Below are 11,441 nucleotides of genomic sequence, written 5' to 3' on the forward strand. Positions count from 1 at the left end.
ATGAAAAGTCATGTTCCTGAAAAAAAAACAAAAAAAAAAACAAGCCTAATATGTTGGAGAGACGGATTGTTTCATGTTATTGCTCAAACTCAGCAGCCAAAATAAACCAGAGCTGTTGTACAATGTCCATCTAACCAATCCCAATCATCATTATGGACCTTCTGGTTTCTGCACAATATTAACACACAATTCATTAAATTCAACACACAAACATAGCTGGACTTGTAACTGTGATAAAAAAAAACTAGGTATTACCAAATATGGACGTAAAATAAACCCTCACTGTTCTTAGTTTTACAGTGTGGAAAGCCCTGCATTTTCCCCAAACTCAGGGCCCAGACTCTCTTGCAGCCTTTTGCTCTTTGCCCCCTTTTTCATCTCACTCTCTCTGAAGCTCAACTTTATCTCCCCAATAAAAACCTGATGTTTAAACTGGAGACACTGAATAAATCTGACAGCACTTACTGATGGGTTTAGGAGCCGCTTTCTTTCTCAGATGCATTTTTCATGTACACAGCACAAGTTTAAAGATCATCTTCTGTGGCTTATCAGACATATTTACAGAAGACATAACGGAGCATTTCACTCCTGCTATGTATTTTATTAGTGCCAGTGATGAAGCAATATCTGAAAGAAAGAAAAAAAAAGTGCAACATGACCTTTGCCCCTTTCATTCGACTCAAGATGACAATTAAAACCCAGATTTATGAAGATTAAAAAGCCACAAACAGCTTTGTGCAAAATAAATTGTGCCACTCTGAGCTCTAAACACAAATTCTTCCTCTTCCCCCTTTTCCATTTCACTGCCTCTCAGGAGCAACTCTCTAAAGGTTTCATTAGTAACTTGTCTTTTTTTTTTTTTTTTTTTTTTTTTTTAAAGCTTAAAATAGAAATTTCCCTCTTTCATATCTTCTTCTTAAAGACGCTGACTCCCAAGTGAACCCTGCATGCATGCATGCAGAGCGGGCCAACCATCATTTGTTTGATCCGACATAACTTGGCAGACTTCTTTATAACAGAGCTGCTGTCCTGCTGGGGACATGGCCTTTTTAAATTATAGAAAAAAAAATCTTAATTTTGAGGAGAGGAGGACGTAGTGACAGAAAGCCAATGTCAGGGGCTGAAGTTAGTGGGCCACGCTGAGCCAAGATGGTGTCATGTATTGGCAGGCAGAGCATGGAGCTGCCTGGCTGCCCCTGACAGTATTCCTCGCAGCTGTCCAAGGACTTTCATAACACAGAGACATGATAGATAGAAGCCGCATAGATTCACTGGGTACATTACATTAAATGCATTGCAGGTTTTTTTTTTTTTGTGTCTCCACAGGAAAAGAGTGCAGTGCATGAGTAATATTTAATCAAAGAGACAGCTGGGAGACATCTTAAATCAGTATCGAGTAGGTTGCAGTGCATGGGGAGTGTGCAGAGTTCTGCCATAAAACATCTTAGTTTGATAAATGATGACATTTAAAAAAGGTCTGTTAGCTGCACTGCATGCTGAGGTTTCTAAAAAAAAAAAAAAAGTACAGAAAAATGAAATAAACAGTGTGGATAGCACTGTTATATTGCCATCATGTGAATGATGTGGGTGGTGGCTACAGAGAAACTAAAGGTTTCCTTTGTGTGTGTGTGTGTGTGTGTTTTTTTTTTTTTTTTAACCCTTTCTGCCTCACCCAGAGGGAATACTAAGGCCTAAATAAAGGATATAAGAAGAAGCGTTCCTATGTGTAAACATTTGTGCATGTTCACTTAACATAACTCTGTTGTGCACTGACACATGTGGTGCCTGGACTTCCATATGGACGCAAACTGTAAATGCTCATAAGCTAAACAACATTTAGGGGCCAAGTTTAGGGTAAATCTTCAGGAAATAAATGTAGGTCAATGTCCTCTGAAGTGATAGAAACACTGTGCGCGCCTGTGTTTGTGTGTGTGTTTGGAGGCGTCACATGAATCCAATTCTTTGGGAAGAGGAAGTACTTCCTTAGTTAGGAGAATTTGTAGTAAACAGCTGAATGAGGCCCTCTCAGGGTTCTGAAAACAACTTCTGCACCCCATGTGTCAGAGCCAGACAGCTCTGTGTGTGTGTATTTTTGTACACTTCTTAATGTAAACTATAGTAAACTTAAATGCATCATTAACAAATGTCTTACAGCTCCAGGCTTGATACCTTCCAGGTGTGAGGACAACTACCTGTGTGACAGCATCTCCTGCTGGATGCTGGTAGAGTTGCAGCAGTGGAAGCAGCTCCACGAGCTTTAAAAGATTATGTGAAAGTATCGTTTAGTACAAAAATGACAAAAGTTAAAATCTAAAATTTGACATAACTGACAATATTAAGCTACAATTTGAGGTGATTGAAACTTAAAGTTTGAGTTGTTATACACGTGCTTTTCTAAATAAAAACTTGAGGAAAACAAATCATACAAGAAAACACTGCCATTAAAAACATGTATATCCTATTTTAAATTCACCTCTGATCAGTTACTACAGGAAGAGGCTCTGCTACAATCTCTACAGTTCCTCACGCTGCAGATTGGCACACAAGCCCATATTAAAACTTTCCATCTTTAACTTGCTCATAAAATAATCAGCTTTTATCAGACATGTGGCTGCTAAACTACCAAAAACACTGAAATGGCTTTGCTCCATAACTAGGGAAGGAAGCCTCACCCAAACAACTAGATCAGAGTTCCTATAACAACTGGCAAAGTTTGTTGCCCTGGTTTCATTTACAAGGAAAGAGCAACTCCTAAAAGCAGTTACTGCTGACCGACCGCAGACTTATACAGGTAAGCTTCTTACTTTCTAGTACCTACATTTTTCTTTATTTTAGCTTGCATGATGAGTAAGGAATTTAATACTGAATTTATTTTCCAGGTGACAATATATTTAAAGATCCAATGAAGTTCACTGTTTGACATGGATTACAATGAACTTTGTCTGCCTTCTCAAACTTTTGCATTACAAAAATATGCACTCAAATGCAAAATTACACTTAAGTCTGTGGTAATACAGCTTTGAAAATTTTAATTAGTTTAACTTCCTGACACAGGCATGGGTGAGCATTATGAAACCCGTGCCACACCCGACCAAAAAAAAAAAAAAAAAAAAAATCTATATTACCAGAAATGTAATTCACTGGGATTACTGATTGGAATTTATCAAATAAAAATATTAAAACAAGTAGATGCTATAGTTTGCTGTTACCATTTTTTTTTTTGCCTTCAAACTGTCATAAAACAATACCTTCTTTGTTAATTACTCCTCCTTAAACGGACCATTTACTTATCTCCATATTATTTATCTGAAGCTGACAGGAGGCTTCAGCAGACAACTCGAGATACAGATACAAGATATAATTTAAATCCTAATATTAAAAAACAGAATGACTTTGTGACTTTGTAAGATTTGTTGAAAACAAAATACCAACTCTTAATGAATGGTATTAGAGGAAAAATAAGGACCAAAACCCATTTCAGCGTTTGTATGACCAATGACTGTTTAATTACAAAAACTAGGAAAAAAAAATGTCTTAAGTGCCAGCATTCTACTAATCAAACAATGCAATCATCATATAATTATTAGATGCATCACAGGTTACAAAGACAAGTATGGGCTGAGAATATAAAGTGTGCACAAATAAAGCTGATAACTTAAATCTCTACAGGATGATGAAGATGTCAGGAAGGATCACGAGTTGCTGTGTGGCTCTGCTCCTGACCCTCACCTCTGTGTCAGCTGTAAGACGAGTGCTCAATTCAATTAATGACCTGATGTCAATCAACTGTGGACAAACAGTGCCCATGCACAGCCTTGTGTTGCTCCACTGGTTTGCCAATGAAATTGACATTGACGGAAACGATGTCATACATCTGACCTTTGACCCAAGCAATGGTGATTACGGGTCACATCATTATGGCAACTATGAAAAAGTGTTAAACCGACAGCCGAGGGGATCTAAATACTACACCATCGGTAGCATCAATAGACCAGGATCATCCCAACTTCCACCTCATGTCCGATCCCAGCTGGGAGAAGGAAACAGAGCTCGAATCATCATTAGTGTCAGGGAGCAGAACGTGAGAGCTCCACGAGTAGACAGCGTCTATATCACACAACATTATGAGAGCTTTGAAAGGTCAGAGTATGATCCAGAAGAAACTTATGAGATCACGACCAACCTCTTAAGAGAGATCAGAGAGTTTTCTATGGCAAGACATGACATGAACGCCCTAATTAATCTCAGAGACCGCTTTGGACGCAACATTGATAACTATTGGCCTTTATTGTCCTACTATAACCAAAGCAATTTGCAGTCTGCACTACGAAAGAATGATTCGAGCTACATTCAAAACTTATGTTTGTGTTTGCTGGTTGTTGTTGCCATTTTGTGTCTTGTCCTTTTCTTAGCAGCAGCAAGCATGAGTAAATAACATGAAAAGAAAACATGTTCCCAGATATTGACACAACCAAACTGTATTGGAGCAGAAAGCCATCAGGATCTTTAACTTGACTGGGAGCATCAATTAGGAGTCTGCTGTAAAATTTCCCACCGTGTGTTTATTTTTACTCTGAGTATGAATTTATTTTATGATAAGTTTGAAATGCATAGACTCATAGCATGCTTCTGAAATGGCAAAAATATTTTCACGTTAACTCACAAATCAATTTGTTGATTAAGAATGTATTTTACTTTTTGAAAATTGTGTGTTCATTAAACTATATTTTCAAGTGTGTGTCATAGTGATGTGTCATAATTATCTCAACTCATAAGTCACTTTTGATATATTATTATTGTTTAAAATGTAAACTAACTGCATGTCCTGGTGACATACAATGTACTGACCTAAAACACATGATTTAAATCCATCTGGGATTGTTTGTCACAGGTCTTCCATTTTTTTTTTTTTTTTTTACACTGCCCAGTAATGCAGAAGACCAAAAAAGCCATGTGGCCAATATTCTGGACGGATGGACAGAAAGAAAAGAAAGAAAAACAACAAAAAGCAGACATTACAAATATTATATAATACATGCAAATATTTCACTCCATGTTGGGAGGTCAGGAGCTGTGGCACATACAAAAAAAAGGCAGAGTTGATAAGAAATTAATACTGGTTAATGAATCAGAGTCAGCAGCCCTCACATTTCATCCTAAACACTCTTATAAAATAACCAATAATCAGCTTTTGCATTTTGACACATCACTGTTAACCCCACTAAAATGCTGAAGCAATGTTCTGTTTTTCCTCTAACAGATGAGGAAGTCTCAGGTGGACTGCTGTATTAAGAAACTTCCTGTTAGCACTAGCCTTGGTGGTTTCATTTACACGGAAACAGAAACCTAAAAGGTGTTGCTGCTCCGACACAAACAAAGAGCTCCGACACATGACTGCAGCAGACTGATGCAGGTAATCTCTCCTACTTTCTGGTGGAAATATGAATTACTTTGTTACTGATTTAGCTCTAGTTTTTATTGTGAAGGTTTCTCTGCTTGGAAATTATTCTGAAAATGAAAATATTTATGGTACAGTGCAGCTGACACGATTTTAGTAGGAATTTATATGAAGCAGTTGCATTGGTTGTTTCTGGAACTATACACCCTCTCTCATATGAGAAAACCACACAATATATATTCAGCAACACCACAAACAGATTTCCTTCATCCAATGGCTTTATTGACCTAAAGAAAGCATTTCTGTATTTGAAGCAAGCTTTTAATGCAATGCATTGTTTCTAATGGTTTACACTAACAGTCTAAGAGCACACTGAAATCATTTGTGTTGTGAATAGTTTTATTTCTTTGACCAAGGCAGTAATCATAACACTGGATGAGCAGCAGCTTTTTCAAATTGAATACACTCAAGTATATTCAATATAAAAAACAGTCAATACACACAGTGTTTAAGTTACTGGAAATATTCAGGTTTACTCATGCAGTTTCATCCCATATGTTCAGTAATTCGTGTGCACATATACCACTATCAGGTCAACACTTTAGATGAATTTTAAAAACCAGAACTTGCACTCAATGAACAGCCAATTACAAGCTAAGAAAGACCACTCCTGTTTAACCAAATGTTCTGACTCATAAAAAAGACAGAATTCATCTTAGAACACACAGACATCTTCCTCAATGTAACTCAACACTGTATTACAGTATTAGCCAGAGGAAAGATGACTGACATAACCGACTTCAGCGTTCCTATGGACACATGTCTAATGTTTAAAGACCACCTGTGAATCAACAAAATATAAAATGTAGGGCAAGGATGTTGAGTCTGGGTGAATAATAAAGCCAATAACTTCTCAAACATCTCTACAGGATGATGAAGATGTCAGGAAGGATCACGAGTTGCTGTGTGGCTCTGCTCCTGACCCTCACTTCTGTGTCAGCTGTAAGACGAGTGCTCAATTCAATTAATGACCTGAAGTCAATCAACTGTGGACAAACCGTGCCCATGCACAGCCTTGTGTTGCTCCACTGGTTTGCCAATGAAATTGACATTGACGGAAACGATGTCATACATCTGACCTTTGACCCAAGCAATGGTGATTACGGGTCACATCATTATGGCAACTATGAAAAAGTGTTAAACCGACGGCCGAGGGGATCTAAATACTACACCATCGGTAGCATCAATAGACCAGGATCATCCCAACTTCCACCTCATGTCCGACCCCAGCTGCGAGAAGGAAACAGAGCTCGAATCATCATTAGTGTCAGGGAGCAGAACGTGAGAGCTCCACGAGTAGACAGCGTCTATATCACACAACATTATGAGAGCTTTGACACGTCAGAGTATGATCCAGAAGAAACTTATGAGATCACGACCAACCTCTTAAGAGAGATCAGAGAGTTTTCTATGGCAAGACATGACATGAACGCCCTAATTAATCTCAGAGACCGCTTTGGACGCAACATTGATAACTCCCAGTTACAGCAGATTAGAAACATGTGGGATCACCTTGCTTCCCTTGGACTAATGTTGCTTATTGTGAACAATACTCGGTCTGTATTGTCCTACTATAACCAAAGCAATTTGCAGTCTGCACTACGAAAGAATGACTCGAGCTACATTCAAAACTTATGTTTGTGTTTGCTGGTTGTTGTTGCCATTTTGTGTCTTGTCCTTTTCTTAGCAGCAGCAAGCATGAGTAAATAACATGAAAAGAAAACATGTTCCCAGATATTGACACAACCAAACTGTATTGGAGCAGAAAGCCATCAGGATCTTTAACTTGACTGGGAGCATCAATTAGGAGTCTGCTGTAAAATTTCCCACCGTGTGTTTATTTTTACTCTGAGTATGAATTTATTTTATGATAAGTTTGAAATGCATAGACTCATAGCATGCTTCTGAAATGGCAAAAATATTTTCACGTTAACTCACAAATCAACATTTTGTATTTTAACTACTTGAAATGATGCTTAATGGGTATAATCTATACAATATGTACTTATGTCTAATATAATGATTCAATTAAAGTTCATTTATATAGCGCCAAATCACAACAGTCACCTCAAGATGCTTTATATTGTAAGGTAAAGACCCTACAATAATAATAATAACAGTAGTGACTTCATCCTATGAGAATGGATAATTGCTATGATGACTGACTAACATTTGTTGATTAAGAATGTATTTTACTTTTTGAAAATTGTGTGTTCATTAAACTATATTTTCAAGTGTGTGTCATAGTGATGTGTCATAATTATCTCAACTCATAAGTCACTTTTGATATATTATTATTGTTTAAAATGTAAACTAACTGCATGTCCTGGTGACAAACAGTGTACTGACCTAAAACACATGATTTAAATCCATCTGGGATTGTTTGTCACAGGTCTTCCATTTTTTTTTTTTTTTTTTACACTGCCCAGTAATGCAGAAGACCAAAAAAGCCATGTGGCCAATATTCTGGACGGATGGACAGAAAGAAAAGAAAGAACAACAACAAAAAGCAGACATTACAAATATTATATAATACATGCAAATATTTCACTCCATGTTGGGAGGTCAAGAGCTGTGGCACATACATGTACAAAAAAAGGCAGAGTTGATAAGAAATTAATACTGGTTAATGAATCAGAGTCAGCAGCCCTCACATTTCATCCTAAACACTCTTATAAAATAACCAATAATCAGCTTTTGCATTTTGACACATCACTGTTAACCCCACTAAAATGCTGAAGCAATGTTCTGTTTTTCCTCTAACAGATGAGGAAGTCTCAGGCGGACTGCTGTATTAAGAAACTTCCTGTTAGCACTAGCCTTGGTGGTTTCATTTACACGGAAACCAAAAACTAAAAGGTTTTGCTGCTGCTCCGACACAAACAAAGAGCTCCGACACATGACTGCAGCAGACTGATGCAGGTAATCTCTCCTACTTTCTGGTGGAAATATGAATTACTTTGTTACTGATTTAGCTCTAGTTTTTATTGTGAAGGTTTCTCTGCTTGGAAATTATTCTGAAAATGAAAATATTTATAGTACAGTGCAGCTGACATGATTTTAGTAGAAATTTATATGAAGCAGTTGCATTGGTTGTTTCTGGAACTATACACCCTTTCTCATATGAGAAAACCACACAATATATATTCAGCAACACCACAAACAGATTTCCTTCATCCAATGGCTTTACTGACCTAAAGAAAGCATTTCTGTATTTGAAGCAAGCTTTTAATGCAATGCATTGTTTCTAATGGTTTACACTAACAGTCTAAGAGCACACTGAAATCATTTGTGTTGTGAATAGTTTTATTTCTTTGACCAAGGCAGTAATCATAACACTGGATGAGCAGCAGCTTTTTCAAATTGAATACACTCAAGTATATTCAATATAAAAAACAGTCAATACACACATTAGTGGTTGATGTTCAAGTTACTGGAAATATTCAGGTTTACTCATGCAGTTTCATCCCATAAGTTCAGTAATTCGTGTGCACATATACCACTATCAGGTCAACACTTTGGATGAATTTTAAAAACCAGAACTTGCACTCAATGAACAGCCAATTACAAGCTAAGAAAGACCACTCCTGTTTAACCAAATGTTCTGACTCATAAAAAAGACAGAATTCATCTTAGAACACACAGACATCTTCCTCAATGTAACTCAACACTGTATTACAGTATTAGCCAGAGGAAAGATGACTGACATAACCGACTTCAGCGTTCCTATGGACACATGTCTAATGTTTAAAGACCACCTGTGAATCAACAAAATATAAACAAATGTAAGGTGAGGATGTTGAGTCTGGATGAATAATAAAGCCACTAACTTCTCAAACATCTCTACAGGATGATGAAGATGTCAGGAAGGATCACGAGTTGCTGTGTGGCTCTGCTCCTGACCTTTACAACAGTCTCAGCTGTCCGACGGGAGCTCAGATCAATCAATGATCTGAATATGGACAGCCGCGAGTTGCTCTGCTGGTTTGCCAATGAAGTTGACATTGACAGAAACGGCATCATACGTCTAACCTTTGACCCAAACAATGGTGATTATGGCTCACATCATTATGGCAACTTTGAGGGGTTGCTAGACCAATTGCCTAGAGGATACAGATACTACACCCTTGGTAACATCAATCAACAGACATCACTCCAAGTTCCATCTCATGGAAGAAACAAGGCTCGCCTCATTATTAGGATCAGGGAGCAGAACGCAGGGCGGCAATCACAGATAATAGACCGAGTCTATATCACACAGCATTATCAGCCATTTGACTATCAGAGGTCAGAGTATGATCCAGATCGAACATACCAGATCACTCCCGGCCTCTTAAGACAGATCAGAGGAAGAGCAAATAATTTACAGTCATGGGGAAACAGGCAGCCTGCAACAGGAAGAAATGAGCAACGTGATTTCTATTGGTTGCTTGCTTTAATTGTTGTCTTCATTTTGTTTATTGCTCTTTTGTCAACAGCAAATAAAAAGTGAGTAAACATGACCAGAAAACATGTTCACAGATACTGACTAAACCAAACTTTTGTAAATTAAATTATGCTAAAGACCAGAAAGCCAGCAGCATCTATACTGTGACTTGGAACAGACAATTGGGTAGTTTCAATACTTCAGTAAAACTACATGAATTGCACCATTTGTTTATTTTATTTTTTTTACTCTGGACAATATGAATTTATTTTTGTAAGTGCGGTTAGGTTTAAAATATAGGTTGGTTACAGAATGCTTGTAATAGATACCAAGAAGTTTTCACATAGATCAACATTTCATAGTTTAAATAGTGCTCACTAAAATGGTGCTCACTGTGTATGGTCTGTAGAGTGTGTACTCATGTCTAATCTAACAGCAGTGCCTCCCAGCAAATTCATCTAATGAGGAGAATGGACAATTGTTCTGATGGATGAATGGCACATACATGTTGAAAAAGGCTATTTTACCAATTGCCTTGTACTCGTTCTGCAGTCTTTTAAAACTGTGCTCACTAAACTAATTTTGTGACGTTTCATCTCGTCTGTCTTGACTGAAAATCAGATTTGATATATTTGTATTGTTTAAAATATAAACTAACTGCATGTTCTGGTGACCTACTGTCCTAAAACCAACACATAATTCACTTGAGTAAAATCAATCTTGGATTATTTGTTGCAGGTCTTTATTATACACTACTGTGAAACATGAATAGCATAAGGATTGGTGGAAAAAAATTGCTTGGTAAAAACAAACAAAACAAAAGCCAAGTATTTGAGGCCAATATTCTACACTAAAAAAAAGGAGGAAAAACAAGAAGCAGACACTGATTATGTTCAAATATTTCCATTCACTCTAGGAGGTCAAGAGCTGTGACATATGCATGTGTAAGTATATAGAAAGAAATGGCAGCCTTGATAAGAAAAGTCTTATCAAGCACATTGTAACACACCCGTCGCTATGGGCGGGCCCTAGGGGGCCGTGCCCGCCCACTGATACGCTTGGGCCCGCCCTGGCCCACCCACCCAAGCCAGATCACTAATCAAGCTAATAATAGTGGTGCCCCCCTGTTGGATTTCATAAGCCCCCCCTAAGACTGAGATCTGGCGACGGGACTGCATTGTAATCATTTGTTTTGTGAATCATTTTATTTCTTTGACCTGGTTAATGAACCAGAGTCAGCAGTGATGTCATCCCTCATAATAAGATAATTCACTGTTAAACATTTAATCCTAAAAACATAAAATAACCAATAATCAGCTTTTGCATTTTGATACTTTGCTGTTAACTAAAATGCTGAAATACTGATCTGTTTTTTTCCTCTAACACAGGGGTCGGGAACCTATGGCTCGCGAGCCAGATGTGGCTCTTTTGATGGCTGCATCTGGCTCGCAGACAAATCTTTAATAAAAAAAAAAATAATAACGTTAAAAAATATATAACATTTTCAAGTATTTCAATCCATTCATTTCCTACCGCTCATGTTCATGGTTGCGGGTG

At 37.5% G+C, this 11,441-nt stretch overlaps 1 protein-coding gene and 1 long non-coding RNA gene across 5 annotated transcripts in view; one reads left to right on the forward strand and one right to left on the reverse strand.

Annotated features, from left to right (window-relative positions):
- Nucleotides 1-11,441, reverse strand: part of LOC115784874 (septin-9-like) — a 97,497-nt gene that overhangs the window by 23,591 nt on the left and 62,465 nt on the right. The window lies entirely within an intron of this gene.
- LOC115784878 (uncharacterized) lies at nucleotides 8,305-10,548 on the forward strand. Its single transcript, XR_004020300.1, has 3 exons — nucleotides 8,305-8,380; nucleotides 9,254-9,256; nucleotides 9,308-10,548. It is a non-coding gene; the product is annotated as an uncharacterized LOC115784878 (long non-coding RNA).

The sequence above is a fragment of the Archocentrus centrarchus genome, chromosome 8 (assembly GCF_007364275.1).
Source record: "Archocentrus centrarchus isolate MPI-CPG fArcCen1 chromosome 8, fArcCen1, whole genome shotgun sequence".
NCBI classification, from domain to species: Eukaryota; Metazoa; Chordata; class Actinopteri; order Cichliformes; family Cichlidae; genus Archocentrus; species Archocentrus centrarchus.